The 21,554-nt window shown below is 41.4% G+C and overlaps 1 protein-coding gene across 3 annotated transcripts in view; it reads left to right on the top strand.

The window, feature by feature from the left end:
* The window catches only part of SMYD3 (SET and MYND domain containing 3), a 634,743-nt gene that overhangs the window by 1,376 nt on the left and 611,813 nt on the right, over nucleotides 1-21,554 (top strand). The window lies entirely within an intron of this gene.

Genomic DNA, 21,554 nt, shown 5'->3' with positions numbered 1-21,554 from the left:
GGTGACCCCATTAAAATGAGGTTCTGAGGAGGGATGTTAACTATTGGTTAATTGAATAGTCATATGACCTCATGAAATCTTAGCAGTTACATGCCTAATCAGTAGTCCATGGGGGAAGGCTGGCAGCCAGTGTGCTCCCAGCCTCACTCCCAGGGAGCTCCCTGCACTGCTGCCTCTGTATCAGAGGCAATCATTATCTACTTGTCAATTTTTTAATTCCTGAAATGATTGTTGATAGACAATAAAAAGCATCTGTGTGATGCCTCATCTTTAAGAATGTGATAAGAACATAAGATGAATGGTAGTTCAGCATCCCTTCTGACAGTAGTTGGTTCCATGTGCTAGAGAAGGAATGAATGGAACAAGGCAATTTATTGCATGATCTGGTTGTCCAGTCCCATCTTGGGGACACAGAGACATGGGGGCTCAGGAGTGACTTCCCCCAAGGTCAGCTAGGATTCAGAGGCAGAGCCAGAAATAGAATGAATGTTTCTTAAATTCCTAGTCCAGTGTTATATCTGCTATACTACACTACCTTCCTTATAATGCAGGGTTGCCAACTCTTATGATCTTTTAGCACAAATCTTCTGATATTTGGTGTTTTTCTTATAGCCCACTTCTTATATTAATGTGATTACCTGAGAATCTTAGCTATAATAGAAAAAAATATTTCTAGACTTCATGGTTGCAAAGGAAAGCTTTAAAGTGTAACTCAGAAACAGCCCAAGAGTTCACAAACTGGAAAGTAATAATTATGGGTTACTTTTATTATTATTTAATTTAGGGCTGTCAAGTGATTCAAAAAATTTATCGCGATTAATTGCACAGTTAAAAAATTTATCATGATTAATGCACTGTTAAACAATAATAAGAATTCAACCCCTCCTGCTCCAGCCCAATGCTCTCACCCCTGCTGCAGAGCCAGGCACCCCCCCAGCTTCCCTGCTCTAACCCAGTGCCCCTGCCCTCCCCCAGAACTGGGGACATACCCTCTGCCCCACTAGATTAACGCGGTTACTCCGTGGGAGAAGTCAACTCCACCCCCCTCACGCATTGGACCTGCCCTGGGTCTCACTGGAGCTGTTGCCACCACAGCCATGTGCTTTTTCCTCCAGGCGCTGAGGTGCATGTACAGAGCGGCCATGAGCGGTCCGGGCACATGGCTCCGAACGTTCCATTTGACAGGCACATGCTGCCTCCCCCTCCCTGATCCCCTTTGCAGGGCAAAAGTCCGGATATTTTTTGCCATTTAAAAAAGCTGGACAGATGGAGATTTAACAAGTGAAAACGGGGACATGTCCGGGAAAAACCCTAGATTAACTCGTGTTAAATTTTTTAACATGTTAATTCTGCCCTGTGTTAATCACAGACATAAATAATAGGGCTGTCAATTAATACACATTAATTATTTTGCAAATCTTATTATTTTAGGTAACCTCATAGCTTAGAAATCTGGCTCAGAATTTTTGAACTCTTTGGGTTTGCACTTATGGATTGCATCTCTCAACTTTGGAATATTCAGGACTGATAGTATTTAGTTTTTGCTTCAAATGGCAGATCTTTGGATTGAGAATGAATTTAAGGATGGAGTGGGATTAAACAGAGTTTATAAACAAGTACCCTCTGCTAACTGGTTTCTTTTTTAAAAAAAATTCTTGTTTGTTTGTTTTCATCCAGTTCCAAAGATATGTTTGGCATATCTGTTTTTGGTAACATAACACAGATACATGATCAAGTTATTACAGATTTTACCCCACGGAAATGTACTTTTTTTCCCCTAAAGTAAATAATTTTTTCAGTGATAGAGATGCAGGCGTGTTAGTCTGGTCTAGCTGGAACAAAAGACAGGACTATGCAGCACTTTAAAGACTAACAAGATGGTTTATTAGGTGATGAGCTTTCGTGGGCCAGACCCACTTCCTCAGATCAGTTTGTGGAAGAAAATTGGCATGACCATATATACCAAAGTGACACAATTAAAAAAAAAAAAAGTGGAAAAAAAGTGAGTGTTCACTTTTTTTGATTGTTTCACTTTGGTATATATGGTTGTGCCAATTTTTTTCCACAAATTGATCTGAGGAAGTGGGTCTGGTCCATGACAGCTCATCACCTAATAAACCATCTTGTTAGTCTTTAAAGTTCTGCACAATCTTGTCTTTTGTTTCAATAATTTTTTTCAGGATTTCTCTTCCTACCAGGAGTGATATTATTCATTAAAATTGTCTTGCAGACCTTTTTTAACTTGTTAAATATTATTAACTAACTTAGTTTTAAGAAAACTTCAGTACTTAACATATAACAACATGTGCATGTATATTATATAAGTACAATGTTTTAGTTCTTTGTTTCAAAGTTGTAGAAATAAAGCTTGTATACATAATTTAAAAACATATACTTAGAATAGAAATGTGTTTTGTGGGCTTTACGTTATATTTTTAAACAATAAATATCTTGTCTAGTGTTTGCCTAAGGCAGGGCATTTTGCATTTGTAAAATAACTGCTGCTTTTTTCTGCGGTTATAGACAAATTCAGTACTTTGCTTTGCCTTCTTGTAACTTTCATCCATTAGGTGGCAGTACAGGAACACAAATAAAAATAGTTGGCATTGTTTTTGAAATTGTCAAAATACTGCACCAAACTTAAATCCAGGATTGTTAGGGGTATGAAATTAGAATTTGAGGCCTAATACTGCAACCCTTAATGCTGCAAATGGTTCCAGTTACTTCCATGTTATTACTTTCATAAGTCTGACAGGATTGGGCCCTTGAATTGTTTAGCATGGGATGTAAAAGAGTAGTCAACTACTCCCTCCCCCCCCCACCGCCTCTGTATTAGAGGAGGAGTTGGTTCCTCCCAGCAACGTTTCTGCAGTGTTGCCCGCCCACCGCTACCTCTATGGGGGGGGAGAAGGAGGTGCAGTGTCTGCTGCTGTGAAGCCGCCCCTGTCCGCAGCGACCCGGCCGTGGGTAGCGGCTGCTTTGTGGCAGCAGTCCCTGTGCACAGGAGGTCCCAGATCCCCGTTGTCCGTCCCCCCCATGCACAGGGACTGCTGCCAGTTGGGCAGGCAGCCCAGCTCAGTTCCGGTTCGTGTTGGGTGAGGGACAAAACCCTGCTGCAGCTCTGCAATTGAAAATGCTGGAGGAGCCAGGGGGCAGGCTGTATGGCTGCTACTGAGTTTTAAATTGCAGAGCCACAGTAGGGTTTGGTACTGCACTCTGCACGAGCCGGAAGTGAGCTGGGCTGCTTATCGACTAATCAATAGTCAATACAAGTTCCATCTACTACTTGATTAGTTGAATACCCGCATTTTAGCATCCCTAGAAGGTACTGGAGGGCTCAGAGGGTTGGTTGTGGAATACAGAGCCTTTCATATCCAGATCCCACAGTAAGAGGAAGCTGGGATACGCTGGGATGTGTAGGGCAGATCTATACTGAGACTCCCTCTTAGTAGCCCTTCAATTACAAAGTAAGAGAGAGGGAGAGGGGGCTTGTGAGTCTGTCCCAAGACTTCTCCCTTGAGTCTGGCAATGGTGAATTTTCTGTTTTGGGGGAGAGGGCCTGGTTGCAGGCCCATCTCTCCTCCCTTTCTCTCTTGACAAATCAAAGCAGTAGGAAGAAGAGTGTTCAGGCCTGGGTTGCCTGTTGAGCTATCCTGCACTTGACACCCATCAGCCACCTTGTGGACAATGACATCTTTTTGAAAGATGTCCCTTTCTTGACTTATATCTAGGCTGCCTAGGATCCTGTTGGGTGGAAAATTCTTCCCAGTGGCATTTCTCTCTTGGCTCTCAGCATGGTCTTGTTCTGGATAGGGATGTGAGCGAGTAGTCAACTGCCCCATGAGCCTAGGTGGGGAACTGGGACCCCCACGGACAGGGGCTGCTGGACCTGGCTCAGTTGCAGCTCACGCTGGGTCTGAGACCTACCCCTGCTGCAGCTCTGTAATTTAAATGTAGTAGGAGTTGGGTTACCTGCCTGCCTGGCTCTTAGTACATTTAAACTGCAGAGCAGCAGTGGGGGAGAGGGATGGGTAGGTCCTGGACCTGGTGTGAGCCAGGACTGAGGCTTCCTCCCTTATCAGCTAATTGTGTAGTTGATAGAAATTATGTTGATTACACAATTAGTTAATTACTTGCTTCCTAACCTCCACAGTTCCAGAGGGAGCTGTAGTGAGGAAGAGACTTAGATGCTGCTTCTCCTTCCTTCCCTCCAATATTGGAGGTCTGCGTGTGTGTTGTGGGGGGAGGGAGGTGTTTCTCCTCAGACTTCCTTAATACTGCTGCAGATTCTTTGGGGATGAGATGGCACAAAGCTTCCTTTCTTCATCATCGTCATCATCTCAGGGCTGCCATAGGCTCTTCAGACAGCTCCTGCTGTCTCATCTCCTGCTGATGATGTTACAGTGCACCTGGGAGAGGGGTAGGGATTCCTGAGGGGCAGGGAAGGAATAAAAACAGATACATTTCCCCATGATTGTCCATTTGTTCACCAGGCCTATCATTTATGAGAAATGAGGGGTAGTAAAAATATGACCACAGCGACATCTGAAGGACACTGTATGTCAAATCTTGTCTTGGTGGCATAATGATCACGTTCCCATCAGTGATATGGACAATGGACTGTGAGTTATTGGAACAGTTGTATTATTTTGCAAGAAATATTTTCAGAATTAAGATAAATAGCAATATGTGCTTCCGAGGCTGGATTTAAGCCTTTGCTTAACATGACTTATATGTCCGACAACAGTAATTAATCTTACATGTCCTTGATATGTAGTAAAACGTCACAGGCCTGTGTTCAAGACTGCAACCCAGACTTCTGGGAGTAACCCTTGCAGTGTGCTTGGCCCCAAGGACCCACATATTTCCACAGAGGTCCCACGCTTCCAAGACTAGGACTTTCTGCTCTCTACAGCGAATTCAGCCAAGCCAGACTCCTGTAGGAAGCTTGTATTGTGACCTTTCCAGGTGTAGTGCTCTCAGTGGGTCTCAGTAGTGACACAGGTAGCCTCTCAAAACAAGAGAACCATTTATGAGTCACCTGGCACACACAATCTGAAAGTCAGGAGACTAGCAGAGATAAATGAAGGTTAAAGCATAGTTGATTCTGGGTAGCCTAGATACCTGACCAGGTTGTCATGGACCTATGTTCAGGCTCTGTTTGTCTTTTTGTTTGCTCCTTAGTCAGTTCCCAGATGAGAGAGCCACGACTGTCCAGAAGTCAACCCTTTATCTCCCTCCCTCACACCTTCTAATTTTTTGTTCTCAAAGTGGTGTCTTTGCTCAGCGTCGCAGGTGAGAGGCAAGGAAGCCTATCTCCTTCTGGGTTGTTGGTTCTTAGGGAGCAATGTCTTGGTGAATATGTTTGGTATTGTCTTTTGGAATTTTCCGCTAATATGGGGTTGGTTTCAGCCAGTCCTTTTTATTGACCCAATCAGGCTCAGATAACTAGTTCCCTTCCCACAGATCTCTTAGCCTGCCTTTAGAGCAAGCATAGTTCTTTTTTCATCACTGGGTAGTAGTCATGTAAGATAGAGGAGAAACTAAGGTACACACAGGCATCTTTAAAATATTATAGAAAATTCCTGCCTCATCAGCACCACAAGACAATTCTCTGCATTAGTAAAAATGCCACCACCAAAATAAGATGGGGAATCTATGATTTTCAGTCTTAATTTTTCTTTATGGGTAAATTATTATTTTGCATTTACAAAATTAAAATCAGTGCTATGAGGGATTAGTAAGTACTTAGCATTTGTCCAAGTGTTATTCAATGGTAATATGCAGGGACAAAACTAGCATTATTAGTTTTTCCCTGAGAAAGCAGGAGAATTTCATTTTATACCAGTACTGGAAGTTGTATATTGTATTAGAAAGTTCATACATGTTTTTAAAAATGGGTGTGATAATGATGTTTGTTCTCTTGACATGGGAAATTATTCTAATTTATCATTATTTATTATTTGTATTGCTATTGCACTCAATGGCCTTACTCAGTCAAGGGCCCTTTTGTGCTCTGCCCTATACAATTGAATAGGCAATTCCTGTCCCGAAATATTTGTAGTCGAGTTCAAGGTGGGATGTTATAATTGTTCTTAATCGTTTAAAAGTTTATTAGATAAATGTCAACAGTCTCCTCTAGCACTCAACCCACCCTTGTACCAGTTCAAGCAGCAACTTTAATCCTATGCAGGCAAGATTTCCAAGTTTTAAATACTATTCCAGCAATATTCATCACCAGAATAATAATTTGCCTAGGTGGTTAGGACTCTTTTAATGAATATCAAAGTTCAATGAATGGCTTCTATCTTTCTGCCTAAATTAATCCATATGGAGCAGAAAATATTTTGCTCGTTGGGATCCATCTTTTGATAAGAGGTTCTGTTACTTGAAATAATGCAAGAGCATTAAGGTGTGGACTGTCTTCCCACTTGTTTTTTCTGGCTCACAGAAGATATAGAAGCTGTGAAAAACAAAATATGAGATAAAACAGTCCAGGATCATTTGGATTTGAAAAAAGAAGAGGAGGAGGAGACATAATAAGAGGTAAAAAAAATCACTCAAGTAGAGAAGATTAGGTAGGCAGATAGATTAAGCTATTCTGTTGCACCTTTGGAGGGATGGTTACAAGATTGGTAGGATTGCAGTGGCAGCGAGGCTGTAACCAAAGGAACAGAGCTGCTCTGCTCTTGATATGAAGCTTGTAGTACACCTCCTTTCCTTGTACAGCGTATGTCATTTGTGGCTACCCAAGTTTCATGGAGGAGAGACATGATTTAGCCCTACATGATGTCAGTCCAGTCTCTGTCTTTCAGGTTGTTTTATATCCCCAAGGGATTTACTGCCATTAGCTTCACACCAGGTGAAATATTGTACAGAGGTTTTCTCATATTCCATAGTAAGAGGAAGATAAATGTTTCATAGGTAAGTAATACTTAAGTAATTTCTTGCTTCTCAGTTCTAGTTCTAGTTTTTTCTGTTGCAGAAGTTTTAAAAAATGTAGACAGACCAAATTTTGCTACTAATGTCAAGGGATGGGCTTAATGCAGGGGTGGGCAAATGCTGGGCAGGGTGCCCATGGCAGGTCCCCACACTACCATATTTAAAATTTAAAATAATATTATAAAAATTAAAATAAAATTAATGCAGATTGCCTATCTCCTAGAACTGGAAGGGACCTTGAAAGGTCATCGAGACATTTACGTGTGCCTTTGCAGGTATCGGGAATTGCAACACCTGTTGGCTGTGGATCGCTGTTCCTGGCCAATGGGAACTGCGATCGCCTCTATCTGCGAAGGTGAAGGAAAATACCACTGCCATTTTATTGTCCACCCTTGGCTTAATGCCTGCAATCATACTTTACATTATGCTTCCCTGCAGCTAGCAGACCATTCTATTTATAGGCTAGAGATAAATTTTGAATCTTACCTAGGGGTTTCCTGATGAGCATAGAATGAAAAACAAGTGGAACAATAAATTCAGCACCAGTGCATAATTACTGTACCAACTAAAACTATAATCCTCTATTCATAAAATATTTAGCTCTCATATTTATCATTTTAATTACTAGCCTCATCCAACTCAGATTTCATTCTGAAATTAGATTGATAGTTGGTGTTTGATTTTATAGGATATTTTAAAGTAAATAATCAGTGTAGCCTTTGTATTTCAGAGCACCCAATTCTGTAGACTATACACAGGAAATATTCTTATTGAGTATGGGGTTAGGGGAAGATGAAGAGTTGCTTGTGCAACCATACAGGCTTTGGGACCTTTGTATGCTAAACAAGTGTATAGTCTTGTTGTCAGCATTCAAAAATAAAATAGAAGCTGAACATAGGGACTATATGTAACTAGCACAGGGTATAGTCTAGGAACATAAGACCCGAATAGGGAAAAGAACTCAACAGTGAGACTGGGTGGATGGGTGAAAGAGAGTGCCATATTTCCCTATAACTGCAACTCCTTTTTAAGTTAAAAAGAATGTCTGGCTGGTATGAATTTGCACATGCGATCTTAAAAGGTCGTCTGTGAGACAAAGTGAAGAAGTTCTTGGCTGAAGAGAACAGTCTTGTGAATATGGGAGAAGATCACTCTGAGGTGGTCTTGATAAAGTTTGATCCTTGAAAGAGAAAGATGCATGTTTTGTGCAGTGGTGCTAAAGAGATTCAGAAAGTGGAATATGAATTCCCCATTCAAAACCTTTTCAACCAAAAACCCCTTTATATTAGCTATATGCACCCAATATTTGTGCTACAGTACTATATAGATAATGATTGTAAATCAGGGGTGGGGAACCTAAGACCCCAGGGCTGGATGGGAGCTCCCATCTTGCCTGGATCCTGGTCCCCGAGGCTCGGGGTTCCCCCCCAGCATTGGGAAGCCCGGGGTGGAATTCCAGCCCCCCCACTAGCTCAGACTGGGATAGGAGCATGCAGAATCTACCAGCCTGAGCCCTCCTAGGCTCTGGTGTGCAAAGGAAATGCAGGGCGCATTTCTCCTTCTCAGCTGGGGGGCCATGTCAGTGAGGGTTTGATTTTTCTTCTTTCTTCTCACTTGTATGTGTCCCCCAACTGATTTTTTTTCTGTGGGTCAGTGGCCCCCAACCCAAAAAAGATTCCCAAACCCTGCTATAGATAGTATGCGGGCAGGGGGGAGGGAAGGGGGAAAGAGTGGGGGGAGAGAGAGGGAGAAATGGCCCTAGAGCCCAGTGAATCTAAAGGGCCTGGGGTTTCTAATTGCGGCTGCTGCAGGCCCTTTGGAGTTGCCATGGTGCTACTGCCCAGTGCCATGCATTCTGGGTGGTTCTGAAGGCCATGGGGTGGGGAAGTGCTGTACCTCTGGGCAGTGCTGGGGACTGGCTGCCCTGAACCTGCCCTTTCTTCCTGATGTTCCACCTCTTATGGTCACATGGAACTTCTTTACCTCCTCCTCCAGAAATTGCCAGGGGGCCTGGCAGTCCTTTTGGCTCTTTCATATAGGGAGAAATGAAGATTGGAAACAATGGCCAAGCTTAATTGAGAATGACATAGTACAGGTTGAACCTTCCTTCTCCAGCACCCTCGGAACAGAAGTGGCCTGAACAAGGCAATTTGCGAGACCAGGGGAGGTCAGGCATCCGGGCTTTCCCAGGGCTCCCCTCCTGGCAGCTGCCCTGGGAGAATCCAGAGGCTTGACCTCCTTCAGCTCACCTGCCTGGGTCTGCTGCCCCCAGCCTGCTCGCAGGGCTCTGGTCCCTGCCCTCAGCCCTGTGGCGGTGGCATCTGCTCCTGAGGTTCCTTAGCCCCACAAGCGGCAGCAGCTGTTCCCAGGGTTCCCTAGCTCTGTGCATTGTGGCAGCAGCTGCTCCCACGGCTCTCTACCCCCAGGTCACAATACCCAAGGATGTTGCCTGACCAGGGAGTCCTGGACAAGAGATGTTGAACCTATAGTAGAAACTGGGAGGCTCACGGAGTGGGGTTTGATTTGTTGTTTTAGATGGAGCGTTAGGAGACATAGTCAGAAGGAAGAGAAGGCTCTTGAGATGGGATTTGAAGCATTATAAAAAGTTGGCACAGAATGACTATTCCAGACAGAAGTGCAGGATATTAGTTCTGTGACTGTAAGAGTAGGGATTTTCTGGGTCCCTGCATGCTCACCATTGACTAGAGTGGATTTTCTGTTCTCCCCGATCATGTAGAAATGTCTTTTTTTTTTTTTTTTTTTTTTTCTTTACCCTAGGCTGGATTTAGCCTCTTCCCCCCTCAGCTTGAGCTTCTCTGCTTCCAAATGGAGCAGACATCAGGATTCAGTTCTCTCTAGCAAAATTGCCCCCCCCCCAAAAAAAAAATCCTTCCAAAAACATGGGTTTTTTTCCTGCAGGTTTGAACTTGAGCCTACCTAGCTCTTGCAGAAAAAGTTACCTGTGGGGCTTGAAACAGGGCATTATGAATATTACTTCAAACTTTTTCTCTGCTCTGAATCTAGCTCCTGCCCTCCAGTCTCATGTCCCATACAGTCTGTCCAGCACCTCAAACTACTTGGTCATTTTCAAGCTCAGCATGGCCCAAAATAGTTCTTCCTAAACCCTACTTCATATCTTCATTATGATAACCCCATCTGCCTCCTTGAAATCTAGGGTCCATTTCTCCTTCTTTTCCACACACATCCAGGCTGTTACTGTGCACATTTTAATCCCCTGCAGCCTCAACTTTCGGAATGCCCTGCACCTTACGTCTTTATGGTGCCAAGCTGAACCTGTCTGGTCCATCTGAAAAACTTGCTGCCCTGATATTCTTCCTTACAAATAATTTTGGCCTTCCCACTCCTCTTCTTGGAATCACTTCCCTTGTGCTTCACTATGCTGTGCATCAGTTTAATGTCACTGAGTTCAATGCCAGAAGGGACCATCAGGTCATCCAGGCTGGCCTCCTGTATGTCCCAGGCCACTACACACCACACAGCCCTCTCCACATTGACTGGAGCAACCAGAGTTAAAATGAAGTATTGCAACCCTCAGGAGGCTAAATTGTGCCATGTCAAAGGTAGAGAACAGGAGGGGCTGAGGTGTGCCAATGCCCGAAGCTCTGGCAATGACAGGGGACCGATTAAATGAGAGACACCCAAATGACCTTAGCAACTCCTTGTTCTTCCTTTTAAAACTCTCCATTTCTCAGCTGCTGCCTATATCTCAGTCTCCATCATGCTTTATATTGAGTTATAATCTATGTGGGCTATAAATCAGTATTCCTATTAGGTTTTGAAAGTGTGCTGGATTATTTATTTATTTTTTATTTTTTGGTTTGGAGAGGGGTGGATGGATGATGGAGGATATATTTACATATAGATCTGTTCACTAAATTTGGGTGTCCAGACAAATTTATTAACATCATTCAGCAGTTTGCTGAAGGAATGGCTGGAAGAGTGAGCATGGATGACAATTTAACAGATCCATTTCTAATCATGACTGGGGTGAAACAAGGATGCGTGTTCATGCTTAGCCTTTTTAGTCTATTTTCTGCAAAGCTGGAGGAAGTTCTTTTGTGAGTTTTCAAATGGAACCTTTATACCCTTTCACACTGGTAAACACTTGAATCTTTCTCATCTGCATGCAGACACCAGGGTGATAGAGACATAGATTCAGGAACTGTTCTCTGCTAGTGATTGTGCCTTGATGGCGCACTTGAAATATCAGCAAAAGATCTGAGAAAACAGCTTTGCTGCACTGGCTCAGAAGCTTTCCATAACCAACAGCTGAAAGAAAACTCAGGTTACATGCTAGCCAGCAACTCAACAACCTCGTCATGACATGTCAGTAAACTCAGAAGATACCATGCTCCAGAGCCTTCAAACAGTTTGCTGATCTAAGCAGAATGTTAAACTATGAAGTGACAAATGACAAAGAAAGCAAGGCAGCAAATTAAGAAAGCTAGCACCGCTCACAGTAGTCTCTGTCACCAAATTTGGAGCAACAAGGAGTTTGTCTATGGTCAAAAACAAAGGCCTTAGTGGTGTTGTGATCACAATGTTGCTGTCCAGGTATAAAGCATAGACCTGCTCTCAGTGGCACATTAACAATCTTAACTGTTCCATTTGCAACAACTAGTATATTTGCTGGGCATCACTTCCCAGGACTGGGTTTCCAGCACAGAAGTCCTGGTGAAAGCTGATTTGGTCGAAATCAAGGCTTATTTGATCTACATCCAGTTAAGGTGGACTGGCCGTGTAATTTGTATGCCTGAGACAAGAATTCTTTGTGATATGGCAAATGTAACATATTTCACTTTGATTACTAATTTCTCCTCATATTTGTGATCTATGGGCACACAGTGTCTTCATGTGTTATAGATATGCCTTTTGTATATCTAGTTCTGTGTCTGTAATGTCTCATGTATGTATAAAGTTTACTGTGTAAATATGGAGTGTGAACAGCTGGAAGCACAGAGCCAGCCATGGAAACAATAAGTGGCTCAATCAACCCAGTTAAGCAAATGGCTCTGTGACCTACAGTTTGTTACAGAATGATAGTTAATCACATCATAGTTAAAGATTCAACAGCGTTTCTATTTAAAGCTGCATTTTCAAATCTCTCAAAAATTCATATTATTAGTCAGATATACATGATAAATGGTATGCCACTCCAGAGCCTGGAGAAAGGTTAAGGTTGCAAGTTTTTAAATGACAGAGGAAATTCATATTGGATGAGCAAGCTATCTGTCAGGATGTTCTCCAGAAGCTATTCTCTTTTTAATCAAAATACGACTCCCACTTCCCCCAAAGAGGAAAAACAAAACCGACAATCCCCTTCTTCACCACACGCTGAGTAAAAAGTAGGGTGAAGACTGAAAGAAAAGGGAAGAAAGAATTTTTTGTTTAATAAGAACCCATTTAGTGCCTGTATTTTAAAAGAGCTGTAAAGTAAATCTGGTTTTTAGCATTGTAAAAATTTTGTTCTACTATATAGCTTCTCATTTTGTGCGAATATGTTATGTATTCTTTTGCATTTTTTGTACTGAATTTCATCTTATTTCTTGAGACTATTTCTTCAGTTTGTCCACATAGTTTTGAATTTTAGTCCTACCCTCCAAAGCACTTTCAACCCCCTCCCCACCGCTTGGTCTTGTCCACAGACTTTAAGTGTTACTCTTTGCCATTACCAAAATTATTGATGAAGATACTGAACTGAACCTTGCAGAGCCCCACTTGATATGCCCTTCCAGCTTGACTGTGGATAATTGATAACTTCTCTCTGGGAATAGTTTTCCATCTATATAGATCATAAGAATACAGTAAGCTAGTACAGGGTAGATTTATATCCTAGCTTGTTGCAAACTAAATGTTTATGTAGACAAGCCCTAAATTTGGATCTTCACTGTGCAGCTTGCTGCAATCTCCAAAATGGGTTGACCCCAGTCCTAAAACTGTCTAAAGAGAAAGAATGGATATAATTTTAAAAGTGACTAAGAAGCCTAAATCCCCTTGACTTGAATGACAGTTGGGGTCCTAAGTGCCTTTCATTTTGGAAAATGGAACTTTGACTCCTCAGTCACTTTTGTAAAATGTTACCCTCTCTTTATCTTAAAGCTGTCGTGTTGGTTGAGATTGATGTACAACAGATGGAAAAGCAATGAGAATTATTTTTCTTGTAATATTGAATGAAACTCAACACAAGATGATAAATTAATTTGTATTTCCTGGCCAGGAAGAGGGAATGAAAAGTGTATTGGTTAAAATGTACATGACATCAATCATGAAACAATTACACCAATAAAGTATATTTTATTGCTCACATTTCTCCAGCATAGAACCACTAATGTATGGTAGGCTTACTGCTAAAACTATTACTTAGGTCTGATTGCCAAAAAATAAGTATAGTATAGTATCTGTTACTCTAAGAATGTTACTTTCCTTGGCTGAGACTATAGCTGAATTATTCTGATTAGCTCTAAGAGGAGCAATAAATATGCCTGGCACAAATGCTGTTTCAGTAATGGCAAGTCAATTATAGATGCTCTTAGCTGGCAGTCTCTTTTACAGCTATAAGTTAATCTTGCCACTCTCTGGCTAATAGATATTTTAGCATTTTGTTTATTAGTTGTACAACATACTAGTGGGCTTTCCCTTTCATCCTCTCACCTGATTCTTGTAATTCAGACAGAAAGCGGAAAACCAGAAGTCTGAGGTTCAAATAATGCAGTGCTTGTTAGGGTTAGTTTCCAAGCAAGCATATTCGGAAGCCCTTCACACTAGGGATGTGAATGAGTAGTCAACTAGTCGATTAACTGATAAGCCTAGGCTTATCGGTTAATCTAGTCGACTACTCGCATTTCCCCCTTCCCACTGCCTCTGTATCAGAGGCAGCAGGGGAGGGGGGAGCAGGAGCTGGTGTTGGGGGAGCTGGCTTGAAAGCCAGTTCCCCCACAGCACTAGCTCCTCGGTGCCACCTGTCCCCGCCCCTGCACTGCTACCTCTGTCTGGGACCCCCTGTGGCCAGAGGCTGCTGCTGTGAAGCAGCCTCTGTCCGCAGCCGGGGGCTGCTGCCAGAGCAGCCTCTGTCTGTGGCCAGCCCGGGCTACCGCAGCCAGATGCTGCTTCGGGGCGACCACCTCTTCTCCCTCCTCCTCCAGCAGCCTCTGTACATGGGGAGCTCAGACCCCCCCAACAGACAGGCAGGAACATGGGGTGGCCGGCAGCTGGTCCGCAAGTGGAGGTGGTTTTTAAACTGGCTCCGCTCATGGACTGGCTTCCGCCTGGCACCCTGTGCTGCTGCCTCTGATAGAGGGGCTGGATGGCATTGGCTGCTGGTCCTGCTTCTGGGGACTAACCAGAATAATCAACTAACTGATAAGAATTCATATGGTTAGTCAACTATTCAATTGACCAATAGCTAATTAATTGGTAGCTGACATCCCTGCTTCACACCTGTCAGGCTTATCTCTATATGCCAATAGAGGCTGTTCCCCCGTGTTCCATTCCCAGCTCTGATGCTGCAGAGCACTTGCCCCGTGTACCTCTTCCCAGAGCCTTACTTGTATTCCTGATCCTTGTTCCCTATTCCCATTTTGCCCTTCTAACCGAACGTGATTCCATTTCCTCCTCCTAAAGTTTGACCTCAGTTTATATAGTAAAATTTGAGATCTTCTCAACTAAAGCAATCATTTTACTGACCTTTTATTAACCAATCCTAATGTGTTTTAATGTAATGCCTGGGTCAAATGTATCCCCCAACTTTGATTTTATACCCAGCAAAATTAATTATGTAGCAGACAGAAACAATTAAAGAACCAGGCAGAGACCATACAGGTTACAATAGAAAAGTGAGAACCATAAAGACAAAACAATAAAGAAACAAGGGTTTCACAACTATTGATAAGCAAGTTCTTGCCAGACAGAAAGGTATCCTACCAAATTTTCTGCAAACATTCTGGAATCTTTCCTTTATCTGGAGGTGTTAGATTGTATTGCCTTCTTAACAGCCTAATATTACATTACATTTTCCATGGTGACCAACACACTGGCCACTAGACACCTGTGGCTATTTGGGCGGTTGAGTGTGGCTATTTGGCATGGATAATGTGGCTATTTGTCCGGTAGAGTGTGGCTAGTTTGCTGTAGCAATAGACACTAGTGGCTACTGTTTCAGAACTGATTTGACACCATGACCTTATTTCAATGTGATTGGTTTGGAATGTGAGGATGACTGTGTGCTTCCTAGCTTATGGCTGCCCCTGATGCTTAGCCAAAGAACAAGGCCTCAGACTGTCATAGTGGGAAAAGACCCATACACAAGAAGGCTTACGATTTTGATTCTTTGTTTTATACCTATTTAACTAGCTAGATGATTAGGATACACCTACATTCTTAAAGTATAGGCCTTTACAGGCAGGCCTGAACATCTGTATTCCAACAGTACAGTTTGTATATTGCTCATACAATAGTGGCTTATAGTTTCTCTTACAAGTCTTGACTACATTGGTAGTTATTTTGGTTGAATTAAGCTAATTATCCTCTATGGACAATTCCTTGTTTCTTAACAAACCTAATTAGAATTGTAATGAAACATTCTAAAGAGTACTGAGATGTATACACAACTTTTTGCTTTAAAGACCTTTTGAGGGGTACAGTTGGAACTGTTCAAGCTTAAATTTTCAATAAGCTGGGGTGACAGCACGCAGGTCTCAGAGATTTACATCATCACTGTAGTGAATAGTTTTGAGCTGTTATTCTCTTCTGATTCTGTTTGTCAGGTAAGTCATTATTGTATGTTCAAAAAGATGGTGCTTTTTGCATTCAGGAAAAATGGATCCCAGCCATGTTGTTTGGTAACACAGGGAGATTGCTTTAGATCAGAAACTATAGACAGGAATTTTTAGATTCCAGCTGGCTAATTTAACTACTACTTATGTTATGCATAACCATTTCTATTATTATTACCCAGTATCTCTTAAATTTTTGATAATACATTTAGGATTATTTTCACTATAGCTCTGGGCACTGGTGTCATAAAGGACCTGATCCTGAGTGTAGCAGTCAAGCCCATCTATACACTGTTCTCTTGTGGACAGCTAACCTGGTGATTTCTGTAAGTGTCTCATGACAGGGGCTGGATACTACAGGGGTGTGCTTTCAGTGGGTCTCGGCATCTGGGGTGTACTATTGTTGCCTGCAAGGCAAAGTAAGGGCTGTCAGAGCCATGAGGAGATCGTTTGTGTAGCTAAAACACTGGTAGTGCCTGGGAGCAGATATCCAATTAAGCACAAGCATGTCTCTCTCTTGGGGAGGGAGTTAGACTATCAAGGTGACTCAGTCCTGGGCATCCTAAAAGACTATCACACCTTTTCCTCTGGAGACTGATAAATTGTATGTGTTATTTTATGACTCTTGCAGTTTTAGTTGCTGGTGATGGAATTAATGATCATTTTTGTTTATGTTCATTCAGGTGTCAATTACAAAATTCATTTAAAATTTGTTCATAACAAAGAGTAGAAATGTTTGTTTTCAACAGAAGACTATGCGCTCTTTCTCCCCCTCCCTCAAATCACAACAGACAATGATTTGGCACCAATTCTTAAATCCCTATATATAAGGCCATTTAAACACTGATCCATTTTATGTACTGAATGTGACAATTTTTAAAAATCCATTTTATTTTTCAAATACACAGCACAAGTGACTTTGTATCTCCCTCTCTCCCTTTTGCTATAAATTCTTTGAGGCATGAAATAGCCTGCCAGTTGTCGGTTGCACTCAGAAGTTAATGAATGGTTATCAATTTATCATGGGTAATAACCTAGCTACAAATTGTAATGAATGCATCATATCGTTCCCTAGAAATTTTGCCTGAAGAAAATACCTTGCCAACTGTAGCAGGTTTAGTAATACACTGTAATAGAGCTTGTGATTTCCCCTTCCCACCGCCTCAAAATTAAAAAAATAAAATGCAGTATTCACTTCATTTTTCTGCCCCTTCCTACTGGTGGTCAAGGTGGATACCTGTCATATAAGTGTTTTCATTTTTTTTTACCACAGCACTTTTTAGCACAGAGTATATTTTGGCTTTATCCTTTGAAGTGATGAACACCTCAACTCTCATTGAATCAGTGGGCACAGAGGGCACACAGCTCCTGGTAGAATGGGGCCCTTAGTAGTCTAGTGTGTCCTTGATAAATTTGTATCTCCCATTGATGTTGTTGGAGTTGTGGGCCCCACCTGAGGGGAAGCTAAACTGCTGCAGACACAATCCCACAGTCCCCACTCAGGCAAAACTCCCACTGATGTCAATTTAAGAGTTAATTTTTCCCCCCTTTAATTCCTAAGTCTGATACAATTAGTGCTATATTTTATACTACATTATACTATATATATAGATAGAGTGTTCTGTTCTACATTTTGGGATATACCTATTACAGTTACTCTGGGTTTATTTAAAAAATAATGTTCCACTGCGAAACAAGTTCTGTTGTAGCAGAATATAAATTAATAATACTATGTGCTACAAGAGAAATAATATCTAATGTTGGAAACAGACCTTCAAATCAATTTGCAGCTTGGTACAGTAATCACTTTTACTTTGCATAATAAACTTGGTACAGTAATCACTTTTAATCTTGGGCTCATGGGAGAAACGTTCATATAAAATGTGACCTCACAGTTACTGGAACAGCATTACAGTGTGCTTAGATTTTTTTTCTTTTACTTCACATAAGGATTTTGCCATGCTTCACATAATTTATGTGCCTGACAAAGGCTCAAAGGCTAAAGAAAGATACGAACACTTGTTTTATATTCACAGTAAGTGTAAATGAGGTGTGGTTTACTACCTTCTCTGTAGTAAATGTGCTCCATGTTTCGAACCTAGTTTTTGAGTCGGGTGAGGATTCAGAATTGTGTAGTCAAATTCCATTGCCTACTTCAACAGTGGTTTTCTGAAATAAAAAAAAACAATCTGCAGAAGCAAGGAAGAATGTACACATCTGAATCTTGCCACTGTGTTAATTAAAGAGGTAATGATTGGTTGTGGGAGGGAAGTAAAGCTGCTCTGCTGAATAAATAAATAATTCTCTGAGATGGGGGTTCTTAAACTTTATTGCACCATGACCCCTTCTGATAACAAACATTACAACATCATCCTAGAAAGGGGGACTGAACTAGGGTTGCCAAATACTTTAACAAAAAATCCCGGACATGGTTGGGGGGGAGGGGATTGGTTGAGCAAAAAAAAAAAATCGCTGCGCCTTTAAATTACCTTGTCTCCCCCTACCTCCCCCCATCAGACGTGGCAGGGGAAAAATGCTTCTGCTGGCCTTCCAGCCGAGAAAAATAGAAAATACTGGTATTTTCTGGGCTTTTCTTTTTTACTGGACAGAAGACACAATTACCGGACTGTCTGGGTGAAAACTGGACACCTGGCAACCCTAGACTGAACTGAGCCTGCCAGAGCCCCATTGTCTTGGGCAAGCCAAAGCCCCAGACACAGGGAGGTCAAGCCCAAAGGCTACAGTTCCAAGCAGGGGGCCTTTGGGTTTTGGCACTGGTTGGTGGGCCAAAACTTTGTGAACTACTGCTCTAAAGCAGTGTGTCCTCTGGGGTTGTCAGTGGAGAGGTGCCACTCTGCACGTTGTGCTATTCTATTAGCACAATCGACCCCTAATCCACTCACACTTCAGTGGTTTAGGAGCCAAATTGCCAATCCGCATTACCTAAAAGAGCCACAGTAGAATTAATTAATTTTTATTTAATATATTTCTGTATATTCATGTTTAAACAACATGATGGGAAATATTTTGATGTGTATATATAGACAAACGCACACACCAATATATATAAATTATTTGTTATGTGAATTGACTGACCAGGTATTATTGTTAACTACAGTTGGCTAATAACATACTAAAAGCATCCTGATTGGTTAATAACTTAGCTTAGTGATTTAATTATGTGCTGCAAAGAGCCACAGAAGATAAAATAAAGAGCCACTTGAGGTTCATTTATTCAGTCTGATTATCATTCTTAAACATTTCAATAATTTTTTTTTCCTGTTCTGTGTTTGAAAGCCAACTATGGCCGTGGTAGAACCGGGCTTACCCCCCAAAAAGACTTTAAAAATTAAACTTACTAGAAACAAAAATGACCCCAGCTAGTGAATAAACTCCCTGATTTACTGGGACTGTTCAGTTTTTTGTTTGATGACCAGTGTCCTAAGAAATTCAAGGTCACCTAAAGTGTCTTCATTTTTCATTTAATCACAGATAATTTTATAACTATATAAAATATTTGTCGTACTAAACAGATGAGGAAATTCCTGCTTTAATATGAATTTTAAGCGGATGTTGCCTCTTTATGTCATTAAAATTAATTCACTTCTGTTTGAGATTTAAAGTGGCACACTGATTATTGAGCCGAAATCAGAATCTTTTACATTTAATAGAAACCGAAATATACTGGATCCTTCCCTCCCCTCTCATTAATAGTTTGTAGCTAGCTTTATTTTACAAGTTTTTTCCCCAGGCTGTCTTAGAATACTTAACAGTAAGAAAGTTAATGGGACTGAAAAAGCATAATGATACACTCTTAAGTTATTTAATTGCATGTGAAATTTCACTGGAAAGAAACTGTACCAATGCCAGACAAAAACAATATCTGATTTCACACAGGACATTCATGGTATATTGTGAACATAATTTTTTCTCTCTACTCTATCCCTCCCTCACAATATGAGATAGGAACTATAAGCTCTCAAAGCTAGAATGACAAACCAGTTTAACAAGAAGGAATTTTTATATAGAGTTGATATTATTCTAATGATCCAGCACTCAAGTAAATTTCAGTAAATTTTTGATATTACTTAATTCTACAGAGGAGTGGGGGAGGGAGGTGGAACACAAAGATGGGAAGCTTCCACTCGGAAGAATTTAATCAGAAGTTGGAAACTCATTTCTTTTTTTGAGACTGTAGAAGTAGGATGCATAGCAGCTAATGTATCAGCAATTTTATTTACTGAAGCAGTGGCTCTCAACTTTTGTAGACTCCAGTACCCCTTTCAGAACTGTGATTTGACTTGCGTGCCGCAGGTTTCACCTCACTTAAACAACTTGCTTACAAAATCAGACATAAAAATAAAAGAAGTGTAACAGCACCTTATTGCTGAAAAATTGCTTAATTTCTCATTTTTACCATATAATTATAAGCATAAATCAATTGAAATATAAATATGGTACTTACATTTCAGTGTACAGGATATAGAGCAGTATAAACAAATAATTGTCTGGATGAAATTTTAGTTTGTACTGACTTGGCTAGTGCTTTTTATGTAGCCTGTTGTAAAACTAGGCAAATAGCTAGGAGACTTGGTATACACCCCAGGAAGACCTCTCTGTACCGCTGGGTGAGAGCTGCTTTGTTAATAGGTTATATATTGGAAAGAGGTAGGTCAAAGAGGGAGGAAGGTTGAATAGATATGTTGGCTTTCAGTAGCTGAGATGCAGAGAACTTGTTTGGCTGGATTGCTTTCTTAAACTGGGTTGTTGAATGTCATTTTAGTACATACTGCTGTAGAACTGGTAAAATTGATATTTCTAAAAAGTCTGTATTTTGTATGGTAAATGTGTATTCATCAGTGGTACGCTTATATTGTGTAGGTCCCTTTTTTAAAAGGGGTTACTCCTAAGAAATCCCTTGAAAATATAGATAACACTCCTCTGCTATCAGGCTTCTCCACTACTACCCTTCTGGGTAAACACTTCCTTTATGACCAAGCTCCCAGGGCTTCTACCCTTTTTCTGGGTTTCTTCCTTTCTCTGTCAAAGCCCGAAGAGTGACTGAAGGCTTCCACAATGCCGCTTCCTTCTGCCCTCAGTTCCTGTTTCATTGGAGTGTAGACTTCCAAGCTCAGATTGCATGGTCCTAGAGCCCAGACTTCTGTCTGAACTTGGAAGTCTTAAATTGCAATGAAAAAGCCCCACTGTTGAAGCCATGCGCCAGCTGCAGATGTTTAATTGCTGTGTACACAGACATACTTCAAGTTTAACTCTCCCTCATGTTTGCCCTTTGAGGTTATTTAACTCCTCTTGGACTACATTGACCTTTTTCAGGCGAGTGTGGGGTGAATACCCCATCACAAGGTTAATGATGAGATAGATGTGGGTTTTGGTGCTTTCCATATGCTGATGAAAGCTCGGTGTGTCTCGGTCTCTTCCGATGTTGGCTGGAGTAGCTGATTTGGTCTGGTTAATCTGGCTGAGATTTGTAGTTAAATGAACACTAGTTGGGTTAAGGATTAGTCTGGACAAGCAAGTTGGGTGAATCACTATAAGGAGTGTTAGAGGTTGTATCATCTCTTTTCATTTCATGCAGCGTGCTTGCTGTTTGTTGTTGAAAATTCAAATCCGAATTTGCTACATACAAACTGCTCCTGGATTTGCAGATGGCTGCTTTGACCAACACTGCTTCTCCTGTCCATCCCCCTGATGAGAAGGGTGTGCAGTCCTTTTCTTGCTTGCTTGGACTTGGCTGCAGCTTTGTGCCATCAAGATTAGGATGTCATTCATTTAGTTACACATTGAGACCACCCAGAAGCT

This window comes from Pelodiscus sinensis, chromosome 3, assembly GCF_052426305.1.
Source record: "Pelodiscus sinensis isolate ZL-2025 chromosome 3, ASM5242630v1, whole genome shotgun sequence".
In the NCBI taxonomy this organism is placed as follows: Eukaryota; Metazoa; Chordata; order Testudines; family Trionychidae; genus Pelodiscus; species Pelodiscus sinensis.
Note: the sequence above shows the minus strand (reverse complement) of the source record. Positions and strands in the feature narration are given on the sequence as shown.